We start from the raw sequence: 20,814 nt of genomic DNA on the forward strand, positions 1-20,814 counted from the left end.
CATGCAGGCTCAGTAGTTGTGGCTCGTGGGCTCTAGAGCACAGGCTCAGTAGCTGTGGCGCACGGGCTTAGTTGCTCTGCAGCATGTGGGATCTTCCCGGACCAGGGCTCGAACCCGTGTCATTGGCAGGCGGATTCTTAACCACTGCGCCACCAGGGAAGCCCGGGTAGGTATTTCTTGAAGTGGCAGCCTAATCTTGGCCCTTAGTAGTGATAAAAGTTTCCTTGGTGGGCGCCCATCTGGGCGTTTATGGCTCTGACCCTGTGCTATGTACTCTGCTTGGCTGGGCACACTCTTAGGCACTGACCAGGAGATGGGGCCGCTTGTGGTCCTCACAGGACGGGCCCCAGTCTTGGGCTCATTGTGCTCATTGTGTCTATCTCTACCTTCTTTCTTCTTCTTCTTTTTTTTTTTTTTAAGTGATAAGAAGTTTATTCTGTACTTCTCGAAGCATCAGGTAGGGGATAAAACTGGAGAGGGCCTGCTTTGGAGGTGTAGGGACTCTGGTAGGCTTTCTTCCTGTGCCGGGGAGGGCACCAGGGATGGCTTTAGGCTGTTCCCCTGGGAGGGCTACCGAGGAGCTTCACTGGGCTGGGGGTGCTGGGGCGGTGGCATTTGCAGTAGGGGGCCATCGGGTGAAACAGGTCAGGAAGGGCCCCAGACAGACAGGGATTCTTCTGAGGGGTGAGGTAGGGTGCTTCCTTCAACCAGCCCAGGTGGAGAACAAGGGCGGAGAGTGGCCGCAGGAGTCCAGTCGGGAGCGGAAGAGCTCATTCTGCACAGTTTGGCCCAGCGAGCCCAGGGGATTCTTCACCACCAGCTCCACGTACAGATCACCGTGGATGTGGTGCAGCACATCTCGGATGGGTCCCACGCCCAAGTCAGTATTCATGACAGCGCTGATCCCAGCGGGCATCTCGTACTAATGGAGTTTGTAACGTCTAGTTTGGAAGGCCAGGGAGCCGTCCTTCATGTCTAGCGGGGACATCTTGCTGACAAAGGAAAGGATAGAGAAGAGCATCCCGTACATCAGCTTGTACTCCTCCTACTTGGGGATCTCCGCTTGCTTCTTGCGGTGCCACTCGCAGTAATGCAGACACACTCCGTTCCGGTCAAACAGGTACAGGTTGTGGACAGCCGTGGGGACTGCTCCGAGTGCCTGTCACTCCATAGTTCCTATCTCTACTTTCTAGGTCTGTCAGCGTCCATGACCCATACATAGTATGCCTGTCTGCCCCATGAGAAAGTGTTTCATTCATTAATTAATGCATGTATTTATGCACTTATTTACCCAATAATTGATCCATCTATTCATTTGGGCATGTATTCGTAGGTTAGCACAGTCGTTTATTCAGTACACATTGACTATAAGAGTTGTGACTTAAAAAAAAAGAGTTATGACTCTTTACTTTGATGCCAGAAGGATTGATGATAATTAGAGACCCGAGTGGGTGCCCAGGGAAAAGTCCCAGGCTCCAGACCTACAGTCCTGTTGTTGGCATTATGTAAATGGAGATCACGGCGGTGCGCTGGCCAGCAGTTCTTGGTCCACTAACTTTTTTTTTTTTTTTTTTTTAAATGGAAGATTTTTTTTTTTTTTTTTTTATTCTATTCCCATTCAATTGTGTACTTTTATTTATTTATTTATTTTTGGCTGTGCTGGGTCTTCGGTTCGTGCGAGGGCTTTCTCTAGTTGCGGCAAGTGGGGGCCACTCTTCATCGCGGTGCGGGGACCGCTCTTCATCGCAGTGCGCGGGCCTTTCACTATCGCGGCCCCTCCCGTTGCGGGGCACAGGCTCCAGACGCGCAGGCTCAGTAGTTGTGGCTCACGGGCCCAGCTGCTCCGTGGCATGTGGGATCTTCCCAGACCAGGGCTCGAACCCGTGTCCCCTGCATTAGCAGGCAGATTCTCAACCACTGCGCCACCAGGGAAGCCCGGTCCACTAACTTTGACCAAATAAATTCTTGTTTTACTAAACCCAAAGCAAAATGTGCTGACTAAGCCTTCTTTACCAGTAAAACTGTATTACATTTCTCTTTGTGATAGGAAAGGTTAGAACAACAATATGTGACCTTAACAACTCTGGGCACTGAATCTGCATTATGTCGCCTGTGAAAAAAACAGATGTCCCTTCGTTCAAGTCACAGACTTTATTTGGCAAGTTATGTACCTTTGTGCTAAGAGATGAGGGACATTTTTTTCTTTTTAAGCAAAATTGACACTCCCCATCCTTAAAGAGCTTATAATCCAGTTGGAGAAATAAGGCCCGTCCACCTAGAATTATAGATCATAGAACTAAGGAATGTTTTATGTTGAAATCTGCTTAAAGACCCATCTGGTCTGAAATTCCCTACCAAGGTGGAACTCCCCATACAAAGTACTCTGCAAATAGTCTTTTCAGCTTTGTACCAACACTCCTCTGGTGAGAAAACTAGTATTAATTTTTTTAATTAGAAAAGCTGTATGTGCTTAATGTAACACATTGAAAAAATACGGCAGAGTATCAAAGTAAAAAGTCAAGCCTCACCTCAAATCCCCCACCTCCCTACCATTTGTTACAGGATGCTAAGAATGGCTATTTTCTATATTTGTACAAACACATATATGGACATTTTCACCCCATACTTTCAATTGTAATCTATTTTTAAAATTAGATAACATATACAATATAAAAATCAAAGGGTATGAAAGAATATGCAATGAAAAGAAAGTCTCTTCTATCCCTCTTCCTCTAGCACCTCAGTTCTTCTCCCCAGAGGCAGCCATTGTTACTACTTTTGTATGCATCCTTCCAGGGATAGTCTGTGCGTTTTACAAGCATATATGTTATTATTATTATTATTTTTTTTTTTTTTGACCACACTGCGTGGCATATGGGTTCTTAGTTCCCTGACCAGGGATCAAACCCATGCCCCCTGCAGTGGAAGCATAGAGTTTTAACCACTGGATCACCAGGGAAGTCCCTCTTTTTTTTTTCTTTTCTTTTCTCTTTTTTTTTTTTTAACACAAGTGTTAGCAGATTAAATACAATGTTTCCCCCTTAATTACATATCTTAGAAATTATTCCATACTTAGAGCAAGCTGCTTTATTCCTTTTAACAGGTGCATAGCATTTCATTGTATGGATATGTCATAATTTAATAAATCAATCTATTTATGACTATTTTGGGGTTCCTGCCCTTTTGCTATTACAGACAAGGCTGCAATGAATAACTTTGACTATACTACATCTTTTTTCACGTGCACACAAGGTTGTGGGATAAATATCTAAAAGTAGAATTGTTGGATCAAATTGTTGGATCAAAATAACAAATAACATTTGTTATTTTGATAGATATTGCCAGTTGCTCTCAGTAGATGTTGTATCAATTTGTATTCCATTCATCAACTATGAGAGTTGGCATTATGTAATGCCCATGCTATTACTAGGATATTAATTACTTTTCTTTTTAACTTATGCCAACTTGGTAGGTTAAAAATAGTTACCTTTAGCTGTTTTCATTTGCACTTCTCTTATGAATGAAGTTGAGCATCTTTCATATATGTGAGAGTCATTGTGTTTATTTTCTGTGTGCCGTCTGTTCATATCCTTTACCTGTTTTTCTATTTTTTTCTCCTTGTTGCTTTTCTTGTAAATATTAGGCTTTATATATACATATGTTTTTTTAAATAACAACAATTTAAATTGAAAATTTTTTCCAGTTTGTTATTTCTCTTATGACTTTCTTTTTCCATGCAGGAATTAAAAAAAAATTTTTTTTTTAATTTTTTAATTGTTCAATTCAGTGAATGTAAATGAAATAAGCCAGACAAAGAAAGACCAATATTGCATGATCTCACTTATATGTGGAATCTAAAAGAATGGACCTCATAGTAACAGAGTAGGATGCTCATTACTGGAAGCTGGGGGTGGGGGAAATGGAGAGATGTTGGTCAAAGGGTACAACTTTTCAGTTATAAGATGAATAACTTTTGGAGACCTAATGTATAGCATGGTGACTAGAGTTAATAATAATGTATTGTATACTTGAAATCAACTAACATTGTAGATCTCAAGGGTTCTTACCACCATCACCAAAAAAAAAAAAAAAGGTAACTTGGTGAGGTGATGGATTTGTTAATTAGCTTGATTTTGGTAATCATTTCACAATGTATATCCAAACATCATGTTGTATACCTTAGATATATACAATTTCACTTTCCAATCGTATCTCAGTAAAACTGGGGGGAAAAAAGCTGAAACTTATTAGTATTTTCTTTTACAGCATCTTGTTTTATCTATTTATTTTAGTGTTTGTTTTACCATACTGAGCAAAGCTTGTCTATAGCAAGATTCAAAAATTCTACCACGTTCTCTTCTAGTACATTTGTTCTTTCACTTTTCACATTCCAACCTTTCCTCCATCTGGAATTTATTTTCCTTTAGACTATAAAGTAGTGATCCAATTGTATTTCTTTTCCAGATTGCTCTTCAGTTTCCTAACACCTTCTATTGAATAACCCATTTTTGGGAATTCCCTGGCAGTCCAGTGGTTAGGGCTCTGTGCTTCCACCACAGGGGGCACGTGTTCAATCCCTGGTTGCGGAACAAAGATCCCACAAACCACCCGGCACAGCCAAAAAGAAAAAAATCCATTTTTATTTAATTTATTTTTTTTGGCCACACTGTGTGACTTGCAGGATCTTAATTCCCTGACCAGGGATTGAACCCGGGCCAAGGCAGCGAAAGCACCAAGTCCTAACCACTGGACAGCCAGGGAATTCCCTGAATAATCTATTTTTAGAATACTATCTTTATAATAAACTAAATTTATATATACAAATTATATATAAAATTTTACACATATATATGTTTCTGGGCTTTTAATTTTGTTTCATTGATCTATCTGCCTAGTGTTTTTTGTTTGTTTGTTTTTTGTTTGTTTGTTTTTTGTTTTGGCTGCATTGGGTCATCGTTGCTGGGCACAAGCTTTCTCTAGTTGCGCTGACCGGGGGCTACTCTTCGTTGCGGTACACGGGCTTCAGTAGTTGTGGCGCATGGGCTTAGTTGCTCTGCGGCATGTGGGATCTTCCCGGAGCAGGGCTGGAACCCGTGTACCCTACATTGGCAGGTGGATTCTTAACCACTGTACCACCAGGGAAGTCCCCTGCCTAGTGTTTAAAAAACAAAATTCAACCAAGTAAATTTGAAGATCTAATTGGCTTTATTAGGCGATTCATGATTTGGGTGGAATCTCATCTAGAAACTAGAAGAGCCTCCAAGGAGTTGTACAATATGGAAGGTTTTTATAGGAAGAAGGGTGGGGAAAGGGAGCTATTAGCAAAAGAAAAGAAAAGATTATTTTTAGGCTAGGGCATCTTTTTTTAGAGGAAGGGAACAGCAATGGTTTTGTCATGCAGATTGGCTCTTCTTGGTTGGGGAAGGCGGGGTGGAAAGGGAGAGGGCCCATGTGACAGATTACCTTACTGGTGCTTGATCGGAAAATTCCAGACTGGTTGGTTAAGATTACATTTCTGGGAGAGGTTGAAACTGCAATTAGATCAGGTATTAAATCTAGGTTTGGTGTCATGGGCTTTTAACATGAGTGATGCCATTTTGGGACTGTGGTTTTCTTTTTTTTTTTTTTTTTTTTTTTTTTTTTTTTTTTTTTTTTTTTTAAAATAGATTTATTTTATTTATTTATTGGCTGCGTTGCGTCTTCCGTGGCTGTGCGCGGGCTTTCTCTAGTTGCTGAGGGCTTCTCATTGCGGAGCACAGGCTCCAGGCACGCAGGCTTCAGCAGTTGTGTCACACGGATTCAGTAGTAGTGGTGCACGGGCTTAGTTGCTCCGCGGCATGTGGGATCTTCCCGGACCAGGGCTGGAACCCGTGTCCCCTGCATTGGCAGGCGGATGCTTAACCACTGCGCCACCAGGGAAGCCCTGTGGTTTTCTTTTTAACTTTCCTCATGTCCCTTACCATACTGTTTTTATTATTCTGTGTTTAATATGTTTAATACCTAGAAGAGATGGTCATCTTTTTTTCCCCAGAATTTTCCCAGATATTCTTAGAATATAAATTTAAAAATTGTGTAGTTAAAAAAAACTTGATGTTTTAATCCTGGTTATGTTAAATGTGTAGACTAATTTATTGTGAATTGACATCTTTATAATATTGAGTCTTCCTACCCAATATATGTATTTTCCTCTTCCTATCAGACTATTTTTTGAGGCAACACATTCTATCATTGGATGATTCTGATGGTTTTTAAAGTTCCCCTTGTTTTGAGGTATATCTCTTTCTCTATATTTTCTAGGCAATAGTTCTAATTTTGTCGTTTGAGACTATATAGGCGTTAACATTTAAAGTGTTAAACATGATCTACAAAAAGCTACATCAGTGCTTCCCAACCTTCTACATCATGGAACACAAAGGAAATTGTAAATGTGCACTGAACACTGGGGTAAGTAGATGAACTTTTTGCAGTCCAAGGTGCTGGTGTTGGTAAGGAGGGAATCAGGCTGCTCCAGGCCCTATTTCTGCTGACTTGCTGAGGGAGCTACAGCTGGGACCCTGTGAAACCCCCTAGGGCACATCATCTGGGAGGCTCTTCACTAGAAGGTCCACTCCTTGCACCTCTCCACCCCATTTCTGCTCCCCAGACCTGCTTTTCTTTCTAGACCTTAATATACCAAGCACATTCTCTCTCTCTTTTTTTAAAAAATTTATTTATTTTATTTATTTTTGGCTGCGTTGGGTCTTCATTGCTGCGCATGGGCTTTCTCTAGTTGCGGCGAGCGGGGGCTACTCTTCGTTGCAGTGCGCGGGCTTCTCGCTGCAGTGGCTTCTCTTGTGGAGCACGCGGGCTTCTCGCTGCAGTGGCTTCTCTTGTTGTGGAGCACGGGCTCTAGGTGTCCGGGCTTCAGTAGTTGTGGTTCGCGGGCTCAGTAGTTGTGGCTCACAGGCTCTAGAGCTCAGGCTCAGTAGTTGTGGCGCATGGGCTTAGTTGCTCCACGGCATGTGGCATCTTCCTGGACCAGGGCTCGGACCCTTGTCCCCTGCATTGGCAGGTGGATTCTTAACCACTGCGCCACCAGGGAAGCCCCGCACGTTCTCTTTTCGGGACCTTTGCCTTTGCTCTTCCCTCCGCCTAGCTGGCTATGGCCCCAGAAGTTCACACAGCTGGCTACTCATTCTCTAGCTCACTGGGCAATCATACCTAAAGGAGCACCCCTCTCCTGCCCCAAGTCATGCTACTTTCTTGGTATCACATCAGTTTTAGAAATTTCCAGATGATTTGTGTGTTTGTTGTCTCTCTCCCCACCACTAGAATGTAAGCTCCAAAAAGGCAGAAGTCATGTCTGTTTTGTTCTCTTCTATCCCCAGAGCCTTACACAGTGCCCTGCCCATGCACTCAGTTTGCTCTGTGAATGAGTGAAAGGGCTTCCTACTCTAGATTTTGGAGGATATTTTTCATGACCACTTCAGTTCTTATTCCCAGCTTGACCTCTCTGTACCCACCTACTTCCCACAACCAAACTTCTTGGTCTGATCAAAGGGCTTCTGGAGGAACTGTCCAGCCAGTTATGACTCCTGCTATCTACACTGTCTCCCCACTGTTTTGGCCATCCTGGCCACAGAGACACCACAGGACCTTATCGTCCCCCTGGCAGAACCCAGATAATACTGTGTCTGCAGTATTCTCGGAATCCGTTCAGTTTAGCAACCCTATCAAAAACGGAAATGAGGTTAACTTGGCAGGAAATGAGGTCAGTTTGGCAACTGTTGGTGAAACATTGTACAATGTAAGAGTTAACAGTCTGAGTTAACAATGCAAGCTATGTCATACAGCAGTGCAATAGGAAGATCAAATGGACCATGAGCCGTGCAGGGCAATTTGGGCTCAGAGAGGGAATATCCCACTAAACTGATGATTGATCGCTTTCTATGTACCTTGGACAGGTGAATGAGTGTATAGCGGAGCACTGCTGAGTCCTCCCAACCTGGGATAAAGATCTCTCAGGGCATTGTAGGAGAATGGCTTTGGTTAAAATCAATAAGCACCATTTATTAAGCCTCCCATACCCTGTGCTAAGCATCTGTTATCTCTACTCCTCCCAATATCCCTAAATTGGTGATGTTAACCATTTCAGAGAGAATGAAAAGGAAATTTAAATGACTAAAGGACCTACCCAAGGTCACAGGGTGTGTGATAAGGCAGGGAGTCAATCCAGCCCACATTCCCACCCCAATTTGCTCCCCCCTTTTTATCCTACGCTAAATGAGGAGGAAAATACAAATATAGGGCTCTAATCTATATATTTTATTTATTTATTTATTTATTTATTATTTATTTATTTTTGTCTGTGTTGATTCTTTGTTTCTGTGCGAGGGCTTTCTCTAGTTGCGGCAAGCGGGGGCCACTCTTCATCACGGTGCGCGGGCCTCTCACTATCGCGGCCTCTCTTGTTGCGGAGCACAGGCTCCAGACGTGCAGGCTCAGTAGTTGTGGCTCACGGGCCTAGTTGCTCCACGGCATGTGGGATCTTCCCAGACCAGGGCTCGAACCCGTGTCCCCTGCATTGGCAGGCAGATTCTCAACCACTTCGCCGCCAGGGAAGCCCTCTAATCTATATTTTTAATTGAAGTATAGTTGATTTACAATGTTGTGCTTCATTTCTGCTATACAGCAATGTGACTCAGTTATACACATATATACATTTTTTTTAATATTCTTTTCCATAATGGTTTATCCCAGGAGATTGGGTATAGTTCCCTTTGCTATACAGTATAATGAATTCTTGTGCAAGCAAACATCGGTTTGAATCTACCTACTGGGATATAACATGCTTGATCAATTCTGAAATGTTATATTTAAGTCTTTGGAATTATTCTTGTTAATGGGCCACATACAGAAATAGAAGTTGAGTCAATATAGAAAGAAAATCTACAGAAAAGTCTAGGATGGTTATCAGAGATGATCAGCACGCTCACATTTCCATACGTCACAGTCCGTCAAAGCTAATAGGCATAAAAGCTAATCAACAGAATAGACCCATAAATGAAAATAATGATGCTGTTAATGTAGATGAGGGATACAGCTGAGCTGATTAACCTCCTGTTTCAGCCACTTCTTTCCTGAACTTGTGGAGACAATGATGCAATTATAACCAGAAAGAACAGAGGCTTATTAGAATGATAACTCCATGTGGAGGACATTTAATGTTTTCATTGCAGGCTCATATCTCCCCATTTCTCCTGGATAATTATCACCACTGGCTGCCTCCCCCTCCCTCACTGCTAACGACACACACACACACACACACACACACACACTCTGGCACTACACCAGGATGTTTGAACTGGCACTAGGGGAAGGTGTAACATTCTTCTTGGGTGGGAGGTGCAGTCTGAAAACTGCCAACAGCTATTGCTCAATTCACTTGTAGAAACTTGACTGAGACAAAGTGGTTGACCTACAGAGAGATGCACAGACAAGAAAAGGAAGGGGAGAAAGAGAGAGTCAGTCTTACTTGCCATTGCCCTTGAGGCTGTTTCTGTGGTCGTCTAAGCTAGTAGAGCTGGGTTTCTTTCACTTGGCAGGCTAACTGTTAACCGTTTTCATTCCAAGCACCTCAACCATCAGCTTTCTGTTGGCTGTTTGAGGTTCATCCCCTCTGATGGGGGAGAATTCTGTTTTGTGTGTATTGGTGTGTGTGCATGTGGCCTCACCCATTCTTTCCTGGGAAATCTCCCTTCCAGTCTCCACCCCTACCAGCCATGTGTTCTCAGGGACTGTACATAAGTTTTAATACTCACTTGAAATAAAGTTAATTCTACTTTTTAAGTCAGCCTCATCTGTTTAAAAAGAATCTGTTTGGTGTTTTTCTTTCATTTTACCCCTAAAACTAGATGTGGGCAAGCCTTGGCGTAAGCTGTGGAATAGAAGATAAAGCACTAGAATGGACTCAGGGGCCTGGATCCTCGCCTGGCTGTGTGACCTTGAGCAAGTTTCTTGAAAGTTTTTTTTTTTTTTTATAAGTTTATTTATTTTATTTATCTTTGGCTGCATTGGGTCTTCGTTGCTACGTGTGGGCCTCCCCTAGCTGCGGCGAGTGGGGGCCACTCTTCGTTGTGGTGCATGGGCTTCTCATTGTGGCGGCTTCTCCCGTTGCGGAGCACGGGCTCTAGGCGCGCAGGCCTCAGTAGTTGTGGCATGCGGGCTCAGTAGTTGTGGCTCGTGGGCTCCAGAGCACAGGCTCAGCAGCTGTGGCGCACAGGCTTAGCTGCTCCACGGCATGCGGGATCCTCCCGGACCAGGGCTTGAACCCGTGTCCCCTGCATTGGCAGGCGGACTCTCAACCACTGCGCCACCAGGGAAGCCCATCTTGAAAGTTTTTGAATCTGTCTTCGTCTGTTAAATGAAATGAGTATGTGCAAACATCTAGTACAATGCCTGGTACACATTGCATGCTCAGTAAGTGTTTGTAAAATGAATAATTTAACGAGGGAATTGAATCCTAGTGTCCCTTTTTGAGTTTACTATATGGACAGTAAATTCCTTTTGGTCTTTAGAGCTCTACCCCACTCTTAGTCCACTGAGACCAAAGGTTATACCCCTCCTCTCCTTTTTGTTGAAATATCAAAGCCCTGGGAGACAGCATTTGATTGGCAGAGCTTCTGTCACATGCCCCAAGGGGGCAGTGAGAGGAACTTCCTATTGAAAGAATCTTCTAGGGACACTTGCAGCTTCCTAGTAATTAATTTATGCTCAGGAACTATTAGTAAAGTGAATACCAAGGCGAACTTATCATAAAATTATCACATTATACTTCAAAATCAAATATATTCATGGAGTCAATTATTTGTGCCTTTTTCCCACTCCTTCGGGAGAGTAATCAGATTTGTCTACTGAAACTCAACAGCTTTGCCATCAATCAAAAACATTTATGAAGCTTCAGACTATGGTAAAAGAGCAGGGGATGTAAAGAGGTGGCAGGTCCAAACCTTAATCATGAAGACCTTGGCCATTGCAAAGACAATATTACTGCCGTAGTGTTCATTTATAAATCAGCAAGTATGTTTGCTATAGGAACTTCTAAAATATTCTAGGGTCTAGATTGTGACAGCAGAGGACCAGAGGATTTTTTTTTTGGGGGGGGGGACCATGTTGGCCGGCTGGCGGATTTTAGTTCCCGGACCAGGGATTGAACCCACATCCTTGTCAGTGAAAGTGCGGAGTCCTAACCATTGGACCACCAGGGAATTCCCAAAGAGGATTTTATTTTTTATTTTTTCCCAGTTTTGCTGAGCTATAACTGACATTACATTGTATTATATTAAGGTATACAACATAATGATTTGATATATGAAGCTATTGCAAAATGATTACTGTTAAGGGATTTTGAACCAATCTCGGTAACTTTCATTTTTGGTTCTGTAATGGATTTTCATCTCCTTATTGACTCTTGTATACTAAATGTTTATTTCCTCTGATTATAAATTTATCCATGGATTCTTATCCCATAGTGTACAAGATCACTATTATCTAAAGTTCAGATGCTAGCATAACTGGGGGCTCCTTCTCCAGACGTCAGGGCCCGCTCACCCGGGGCAGGTTCTGCTCACCCCAGCAGATGCAGTCCTGCGCAGGCGCAGCTGGAACCCCTAAGGAGTAGTTTTCTGGCTAAGACTCTGACCGAAGCTTGGCCTGCTCCTCCTGCGGTTAAGTTTAAAGGAGCGTTTTCCAAGGGTCTTTTCTAAACCAGAAATGTAGATTTGCCCTTGTGGTCTAGGTAAACACTTTCCTTCCTGAATTAGGCTCAAGTGTTAAGGAATCCCTGACTGCCAGAGCTCATGGTGCAGTAAACGCCCTTATTCCGGTTCACACCACCTTGCAACCCGATTAAAGGGAGCAAAGTTTAGACTCTGTGGGGTCCTGATCCTGGCAGAAGCAGTGACCAGTCTCACCTGGGGATACTTCTTTTACTAATTGTTGTCTTTTGAGTAGTTCTTTTCAATAATCAAAGTCAGCCACAGCCAGGGGTCCTCAGTCCCCTTTTCTGATCCTCAAGCCCAATCAGTCCTGCACCTTGGAATGCCTTTTCTTCCTGCTTGCCCCAGAGCAGTCTGAAGATAGTGACTCCTGCTGGGCCATTCCTGTGCCCTGGGGCTAGGATCTGGAGTTTAAAGTCGTCAGCAAGGGAGAGTCCTTCCTGAGCTAGTGGCCTTGTCTTTCACCCAAAGGCAGAGCTTGAATGAAGATAGTGACTTCAAAGGAAGAGGGAGAATTCCAGACTAGAGATAAGCTCCAGAGAAAGTTAAAGAAAGAAGGATAAACAGAATTTGAATACCATTCAGTCTGTCAACTAGGTTAAAAAATTAGTCATACATAAAAAAGGAGCTGAAAAGATTAACATTGAAATGTTGACAGATTATTCTTTTTAAAATTTTTTAAAAATTGATTTATTTTATTTACTTTTGGCTGCGTTGGTGCGCGGGCTTTCTCTAGTTGCAGTGACGGGGGGTGGAGGGGGGGTGGGCGGCTACTCTTCATTGCGGTGCGCTGGCTTCTCATTGCGGTGGCTTCTCTTGTTGCGGAGCGCGGGCTCTAGGCGCGCGGGCTCAGTGGTTGTGGCACACAGGCTTAGTTGCTCCGCAGCATGTGGGATCTTCCCCGACCAGGGCTCGAACCTGTGTCCCCTGCATTGGCAGGCAGATTCTTAACAACTGTGCCACCAGGGAAGCCCCAGATTTTTCTTTTAATATGAGATTACAGCTGATTTTTCTTCTTTTTAAAAAATAATTATTCTTTTTTATTGACATATCATGGATTTACAATATTGTGTTAATTTCTGCTGTACAGAGCAAAGTGATTCAGTTTTCTTTATATCCTTTCTACCAGTAGGTGTTACCTTTTCCATTTATTTATAGCTGCATCGGGTCTTCGTTGCTGCCCGCGGGCTTTCTCTAGTTGCGGTGAGCGGTGGGGGGGAGGGTTATCTTGTTGCGGAGCACTGGCTTTAGGCGCGTGGGCTCAGTAGTTGTGGCGCACGGGCTTTGTTGTTCTGTGGCACGTGGGATTGGCATGTGGGATCTTCCCGGACCAGGGCTCGAACCCATGTCCCCCGCAATGGCAGGCAGATTCTTAACCACTGAGCCACCAGGGAAGTCCCTACCTTTTCCTTTTTTAAGTTGTTTTTTAAATCACAAAAGTAATGTAGGCTCAGTGTAAAATTTTCATATCACACAGACAACTACATATAAAAGTGAAAGGATCACTTCACCTAAGGGCCAGTCAATACCAGTTCCCTCCCAAGTTTATAACCACTGTTAAAATTTATTGTATTTGTAGACATGCATGGGTACATATATTTAAACATATGACCAAGCTTTTTTCTCTTAACACTGTGTATTGAAGACTTAATGTCCGGTCTATCACTTTTAAATTGCTGTTTAATTTTGTATCATGAATGTATTGTAATTTGACTAAATGTTCTCATTAATGGATGTTTAGGTCATTTCAAAAAGTTTTTTTTCAATTACAAACTCTACTGCATTCAATATAATTGCATGTACTAACTTGTGTACATGTGTATTTCTTTAGGATCAATTTAGAGAAGCAGAATTTAAGGGCTAAAGATCTATCCACTTAAATTCTGGATAGAACTTGCTAAACTGCCCTTCCAAAGACTTCACCAATTTATTTTCTGCTCAGCAATAAAATACAGCACCCATTTTTCCATAGCTTTGCCAGTAATGTATATTATCGGATGTTTAAATTGTTGATAATTCTGCCCTCCTCCCCCCAAATTGTATTATGTTGTCTTAATTCACATTTCTCAGATTACTAGGAAGGTTGAGTAACTTTTCGTATCTTTGTTGGATGTTTATATCTCTTCTATAAATTACACATTTATTATCTTTTACAATTTGTGACTGTCTCTTCTTTATTGGTTGAATATCCTGTGTATTAGTGATTTGGACAATTATATGATTTTCCCAGTTTATCACTTGTCTTTTGTATTTATAAATTTATTTATTTATTTATTTATTTATTTTTGGGTGTGTTGGGTCTTCGTTTCTGTGTGAGGGCTTTCTCTAGTTGCAGCAAGCGGGGGCCACTCTTCATCGCGGTGCGCGGGCCTCTCACTGTCGCGGCCTCTCTTGTTCCGGAGCACAGGCTCCAGACGTGCAGGCTCAGTAGTTGTGGCTCACGGGCCTAGTTGCTCCGCGGCATATGGGATTCTTCCCAGACCAGGGCTCGAACCCGTGTCCCCTGCATTGGCAGGCAGATTCTCAACCACTGCACCACCAGGGAAGCCGCTATCACTTGTCTTTTAATCTTGTTTTTTATTTTGTGTGTGTGTCTGTGTTTAGTTGCATAGAAGATTTTAAAATGTATGCAATAAAAACTGCCAAATTTTCCTTTCATGTTTTCTGTGTTTCATTTCATACTTAGGAAAACCTTCCATTATAAATTGAGTTTATGGTAATACTTTCTTATTTTCCTATAATACTTTTATGGGTTTTTATATTGTTCTCTTAAATCTGTCTGGAATTTTTATTAGTATAGAGTGTGAGGTAGAATATATCTTAATTTCCAAATATTCAGTTGCCCAGTACCAGGCACTGAATACTCATTCCAATTCATTGATTTGAAAGTGCTATCTTGGGACCTCCCTGGTGGCGCAGTGGTTAGGACTCCATGCTCCCAATGCAGGGGGCCTGGGTTCAATCCCTGGTCAGGGGACTATTGATCCCACATGCATGCCTTAACTAGGAGTTCTCATGCCACAACTAAGGAGCCCATGTGCTGCAACTACAGAGCTGGTAAGCTGCAACTAAGACCTGGTACAACCAAATAAATAAATAAATATTTTTTTTAAAAAAAGAAAGTGTCATCTTTATTATAAACTAAATGTATTTTCATATATACACAGGGTCTGTTTTTGGATATTCTATGATACCATATTGTGTTAATTACTATTGCCTTTTACTGTGATTTGCTATCTGATAAGGCAGCTCTCCTCACTGATCATTTTTTAAAATGTTCTTTTCTGTGCTCATGCATTTTCAATCTGAACAATCCTGAGACTCAGATAAGCTTGAGGATGACCATATTGTCATTCCAATAGATGTCAAAAGAGCATTCGATAAAATTGAACATCCACAATATGAAATATTATGCAGTTGTCTAAAAAAAGGAGAGAGAGAGCAAGAAAGAGAGCTATTTGTACCTTAATGGAAAGATCTCCAATACAAGTGAAGAAAACAACAGAACAATGTATACCTTATGAATCTCTTGAATTAAAAAAAGAAAAGTTATATACGTATATGCCCATGTATGAAAATATATATGAATTCAAAAACCCAGTTCTGGAGGGATACACCTTTAACTGTCATGGCTTTTGTTTCCGGGGAAGGGAGTACGAGGGTAGGGGTGTCCTGGATACTGTGTAGTGTCATCCAGATGCACCTTCTTAAGACCAAGGCACTTCACCCATTTGCCAGGAATGTTTCCTGCTGACAACTTATGCAGAGTGCCTCTCCAGACATTGCCCTCAGCTGCACGTAGCTGTGTTGCCAAGTTTAAGCCCTTCCCTGGGGACAGATTGCATCCAGTGACTGGTTCTTATGCAGTACAAATGCGTGTCTTCTTTGCTTCAGTTTGGGACAGTTATGAAGGGCAATCCTAGCTTCAGAGCTCCCCCAGGGATTGCTGCAGCCTCTGTTGCAACCTGCTACTACTTGGCAACCTAACTTCTCTCTTGGCCGCGTCTCGCTTCTCTCATTCCCTCACAGATGTTTCTGAAAGTACTTCCCAATAACCCACCCGCACACAAGTTTGTCTGACAGTCTATTTCCTGGGCTACCCAGCCTACTGCCATAGGCAATAAATTATTGAGTGGTGGAGTGTAGGTGGGTGGGTTTTTCACATTCTGCTCCCTTACATAAACTGGAATAATTCATTTATAAGACTTGTATAATTTTTAATTTGTGTTTAAATATTACTGTTAAATAGAAGCTATAACAACAAGGTTGAGCTAACTTTTAAAAAAGAAACTCTCATGCCCCCATAACTCTCCCCCTTCCCACCCAGTAGTCTCACTACTGTAGCACAAGTCATTTCATTTCTATGTACTTCCCTGAGCAGGGATCACACATGGTCATATTTTTGCCTGGCTTTCTGTGGTGGAAGGAACCACATAGTAATGGAGATTTCTCATAAAGGTGGACTTTTCACTGCTCTATATGAATGATAAAAGAGCAAGGCACACTTGAACCAGAACAGGCATTCAGAGCATTCTGAGAGCCATTGTCTCCCCCTTGGGTCCAGAGCGGGTGAGTGAGTTGTATTCCATGAAAAAGGAAATTCCTGGAGGAACTTTACTTCATATCACACAGCCTCTGAGCCAAAGTAGCAGAACTGAAATCCAGGGTTCTGAGCTGCAGATTCTCAGTGCAGCTTTCTTTCCACCGAAGAAAGTCTCCATTTTCTTTTTCTTTCTTTTTTGTGGGGGGGGGGGGTGGTCCACACCATGCGGCTTGTGGGATGACCTGGGATTGAACCCGTGCCACCTGCAGTGGAAGTGGATTCCTAACCACGGGGCCACCAGGGAGTTCATTCAATTTTCTAAAGGCTGAATATTCTCTGATTAGGATCCTCCTCTAGATGAACACAGCAGGTGTCTATTCTCTGACAAGGGCAGAGGAACTCTTGTCCTTGGAATGGAAGGGAATAGAGAAACCTGTTCAAAGGACCTGCTAATCTCTGGTCACCCTGAGGAAGTAGCTGTGGTCCTCAGCTGCTCAGGAGTCACTTCCTCCTCCAACTTTTCTCCAGAGTTGTATTCTCAGGTTTCTCTGGGGACTGATCTCCAGAAGCTGCGGGGAAACACTCTCCCACTAGTTATTGTCACACATCCATGAAACTCCCCATTTAGGAGTCAATAGCTCAGGTTGGCCAATGAACAATTAACCACAAATGGGGTGGTTGGAGACTTCCCTCAAAAATGAGGAATTTCGGGCTTCCCTGGTGGCGCAGTGGTTGAGAACCTGCCTGCCAATGCAGGGGACACGGGTTCGAGCCCTGGTCTGGGAAGATCCCACATGCCGCGGAGCAGCTGGGCCCGTGAGCCACAACTACTGAGCCTGTGCGTCTGGAGCCTGTGCTCCGCAACGGGAGAGGCCGCGACAGTGAGAGGCCCGCGCACCGCGATGAAGAGTGGCCCCCGTTTGCCACAACTAGAGAAAGCCCTTGCACAGAAACAAAGACCCAACACAGCCATAAAAATTAATTAATTAATTAATTAAATTTTTTTAAAAATGAGGAATTTCAAAATTGTCTATGTTTGTTGATCCAGGACAGTTGTGCTTTATAACAAGTGTTGATGAGGATATGGAGAAATTGGAAGCTTTGTGCATTGTTGGTAGGAATGTAAAATGTTACAGCCTCTGTGGAAAACATTATGGCAGTTCCTCAAAAAATTAAAACTAGAATTACCATATGATCCAGCAAACTCACTTCTGGAAGTATGTATGTATCTGGAAGAATTGAAAACAAGGTCTCAAAGAGATATTTTCACACCCATGTTTATAGTGGCATTATTCACAATAGGTAAAATGTGGAAGCAAGCCAAGTGTCAACTAATTAATGAATGGATAAACAAAGTGCTATATACATACAATGGAAGATTATTCAGCCTTAAAGAGGAAGAAATCCTGATACATGCTACAACATGGATGAATTTTGAGGATATCATGCTATGTGAAATAAGCCAGTCACAAAAAGACAAATGCCGTACGTATGATTTCACCTATATGAGGTATCTAAATTAGTTAAATTAATAGAGACGGAAAGTTGAATGGTGGTTGCCAGGGGGAGGGGAATGCGGGGAGTTGTTGTTTAATGGGCATAAAGTTTCAGTTTTGCAAGATGGAAAAGTTCTGGAGATTGGTTGCAAAACAATGTGAATACACTTAACATTACTGAAGTGTACGCTAACAAATGGTTAAGATGATAAATTTTAAGTTATGTGTTTTTACAATTAAAAAATATAAAACACCAAATGAACAGGTCAAAAAGCAAATTAGATATAACTGAAGAGGGAATTAATAAACTAGAAGATACAGCTGCAGAAATTATTCAGAATGCAAAACAGAGAAACAAAGAGATGTTAGGAAACATGAATGATGCAATGAGAGGTCTAACACATAGACAACTGGGCTCCAGAAGAAAAGAATATAGAAAATAGAAAAGAGATATTATTCGAACACAAAATGCCTGAGAAATTTTCCAGAATTGGTGAAAAATATGAACTCTCTGGTTCAGAAATCAGAATGAATCTCAAGAATAAAAATAAATAAAAATAAATAAAAATAAATCTAAACTTAGTCTTTTTTTTTTTTTTTTTTGCTGTGCTGCATGACTTGTAGGATCTTAGTTCCCCAACCAGGGGTTGAACTCGGGCCACTGCAGTGAAAGCTCCAAGTCCTAACCACTGGACCGCCAGGGAATTCCCCAAACCTACAGTCTTTTTAGGGAAACTGCAGAAGATTGAAGACAGGGAGACTACATTAATAGCATCTTGAGAGCAACACAGATGCATGATCAACTACTGAAGGCTGCTGTAGGTAAATGGGTAAGCAGGCAATGGTACATCACACAATGTGTACATTGTACATTAACACATGAAATAGTCAGTGCTAAAAGAAATAAGCTATCAAGTTGTAAAAAGATATGGAGGAAACTTAAATGCATATTACTAAGTGAAAAAAGCCAATCCTAGAAGGCTACATACTGTATGATTCCAAGTATATGACATTCCAGAAGAATGCAAAAAAGTTTTGCAAAACCATTGAGATGGTAAAGAGATGAGTGGTTGGCAGGGGTTATTGGGGAGGGAGGGATGAATAGGTGAAGCACAGGATTTTTAGGGCAGTGAAACTATTCTGTATGATAATATAATGGTGGATACATAGCATTGTACATTTGTCCAAACTCATAGAATGTACAACACCAAGAGTGAAACCTGATGTAAACTATAAACTTGGAGTGATAATGATGTGTTAATGTAGGTTCATCGATTGTAACAAATGTACCTACCACTCTGGTGACTGATGTTGATAGTAAAGACAGTCTGTGTGTGTGTAGAGGTCTGGGTTAAATAGGAACTCGTTGTACTTTCCCCTCAATTTTGCTGTGACTCTAAAACTCTGAAAATGTCTATTAAAAAAAAATCCAAGAGATTGAAAGAACACCCAAGCATCCAGAAAGAAAAACAAGTAACCAACAATAAAAGGACAATTACGTTGACAGCAAATATCTTAAAACAGAACAATAATTTTAAAAAATTATTTTAAGGAACAGACTTGTGGTTGCCAAGGAGGAGGGGGAGTTGGGGAAAGGTTGGATTGGGAGTTTGGGATTAGCAGATAAAAACTATTATACATAGAATAGATAAACAAAAGGGTCCTATTGTATAGCACTGGGAACTATATTCAATATCTTATGATAAACCATAATGGAAAAGAATATGAAAAAGAATGTACATATATGTATAACTAAATCACTTTGCTGTACAGCAGAAATTAACACAACATTGTCAATCAACAATACTTCAATAAAATACATTTAAAAAAAAAAGAAGCAAATCCAAATAAATTCCAGAAGCTGCAAAAAAAATTTTTTTTTAAAATACACATAACAGGGACTTCCCTGGAGACGCATTGGTTAAGAGTCCGCTTGCCAACTCAGGGGACACGGGTTCGATCCCTGGGCTGGGAGGCTCCCGCATGCAGCAGAGCAGCTGGACCTGTGTGCCACAACTACTGAGCCTGCGCTCTGGAGCCCGTGCGCCACAACTACTGGGCCCGTGCGCTTAGAGCCTGTGCTCTGCAACAGGAGAGACCACTGCAGTGAGGAGCCTGGGCAATGCGATGAAGAGTAGCCCGCGCTCACTGCAACTAGAGAAAGCCCGTGCGCAGCAAAGAAGACCCAATCCAGACAAAAATAAAAAATTAAAATAAAATAAAATACACATAACAAGAAATTTAAGGTTGGTTATTGCTAGGTATGGTCATGCTTTATTCCCTACTCCCTTACCCCTACCCTCTGTTTGTCCTCATTAATGTGGATGGTAGCTTTTATTTTCTAAGTAGGAGAAGGGATAGGCCAAGGTGAAGGAAGAGAGGAGAAAGTTTATTGAGGGAGGAAAGGGTGTTTGGTTTTAAATAGTGATATTGACCTTGCGAGAGAAGAGATCTAGAAAGGCCATTGGTCCATTTCCATTTTAGGGGGGTAAGGTTATTCCTACATCAGTCTCTATGGGCAGGGGACCACTGCAGACACTTTCACTGATGGTGCCCATTGTATAGGAGCTTAGAACTCTAGATACATGATCTCATTCAGTCTCTGAGAGAAGTTGCTCACCAACTCTGTTAAACAATGCCAACCACAACATTTCTAGATATCTTGGTTGGTGTTATGCTTCCTGCTATTTGTTGGTTGAAATTCTGCAGTTTCCCTCTGATTCCAACATTTCTTTTTGCTTATGAGCAGAGTAAGGCAGGATAAGGTTTTGAAAATTTTTATCTCCAGCCTGAACCTTTCTCAGGAACTCCAGGTTGCTAACTGAATATTGCCACTGGAATGTCTAAATAAGCATCTCAAATTTAATATGTCCAAAAATCAAGCTCTTGATTTAGTTCTTTCAACTTGCTTGTCTTGCTCTTTTTCCTCTCTCAGAAAATGGCAACACCACCCTTTTAGATGCTTAGGCCCAAAAATTGGAAGCATCTTTCTCTTCTTTTGTCTCTCGTACCTCACGTC

The 20,814-nt window shown here is 42.0% G+C and overlaps 1 pseudogene; it reads right to left on the reverse strand.

The window, feature by feature from the left end:
* Positions 1-703: 703 nt before the first annotated feature.
* LOC118894509 overlaps positions 704-20,814 on the reverse strand; it is a 40,506-nt pseudogene continuing 20,395 nt past the window's right edge.

This window comes from Balaenoptera musculus, chromosome 4 (genome assembly GCF_009873245.2).
Source record: "Balaenoptera musculus isolate JJ_BM4_2016_0621 chromosome 4, mBalMus1.pri.v3, whole genome shotgun sequence".
In the NCBI taxonomy this organism is placed as follows: Eukaryota; Metazoa; Chordata; class Mammalia; order Artiodactyla; family Balaenopteridae; genus Balaenoptera; species Balaenoptera musculus.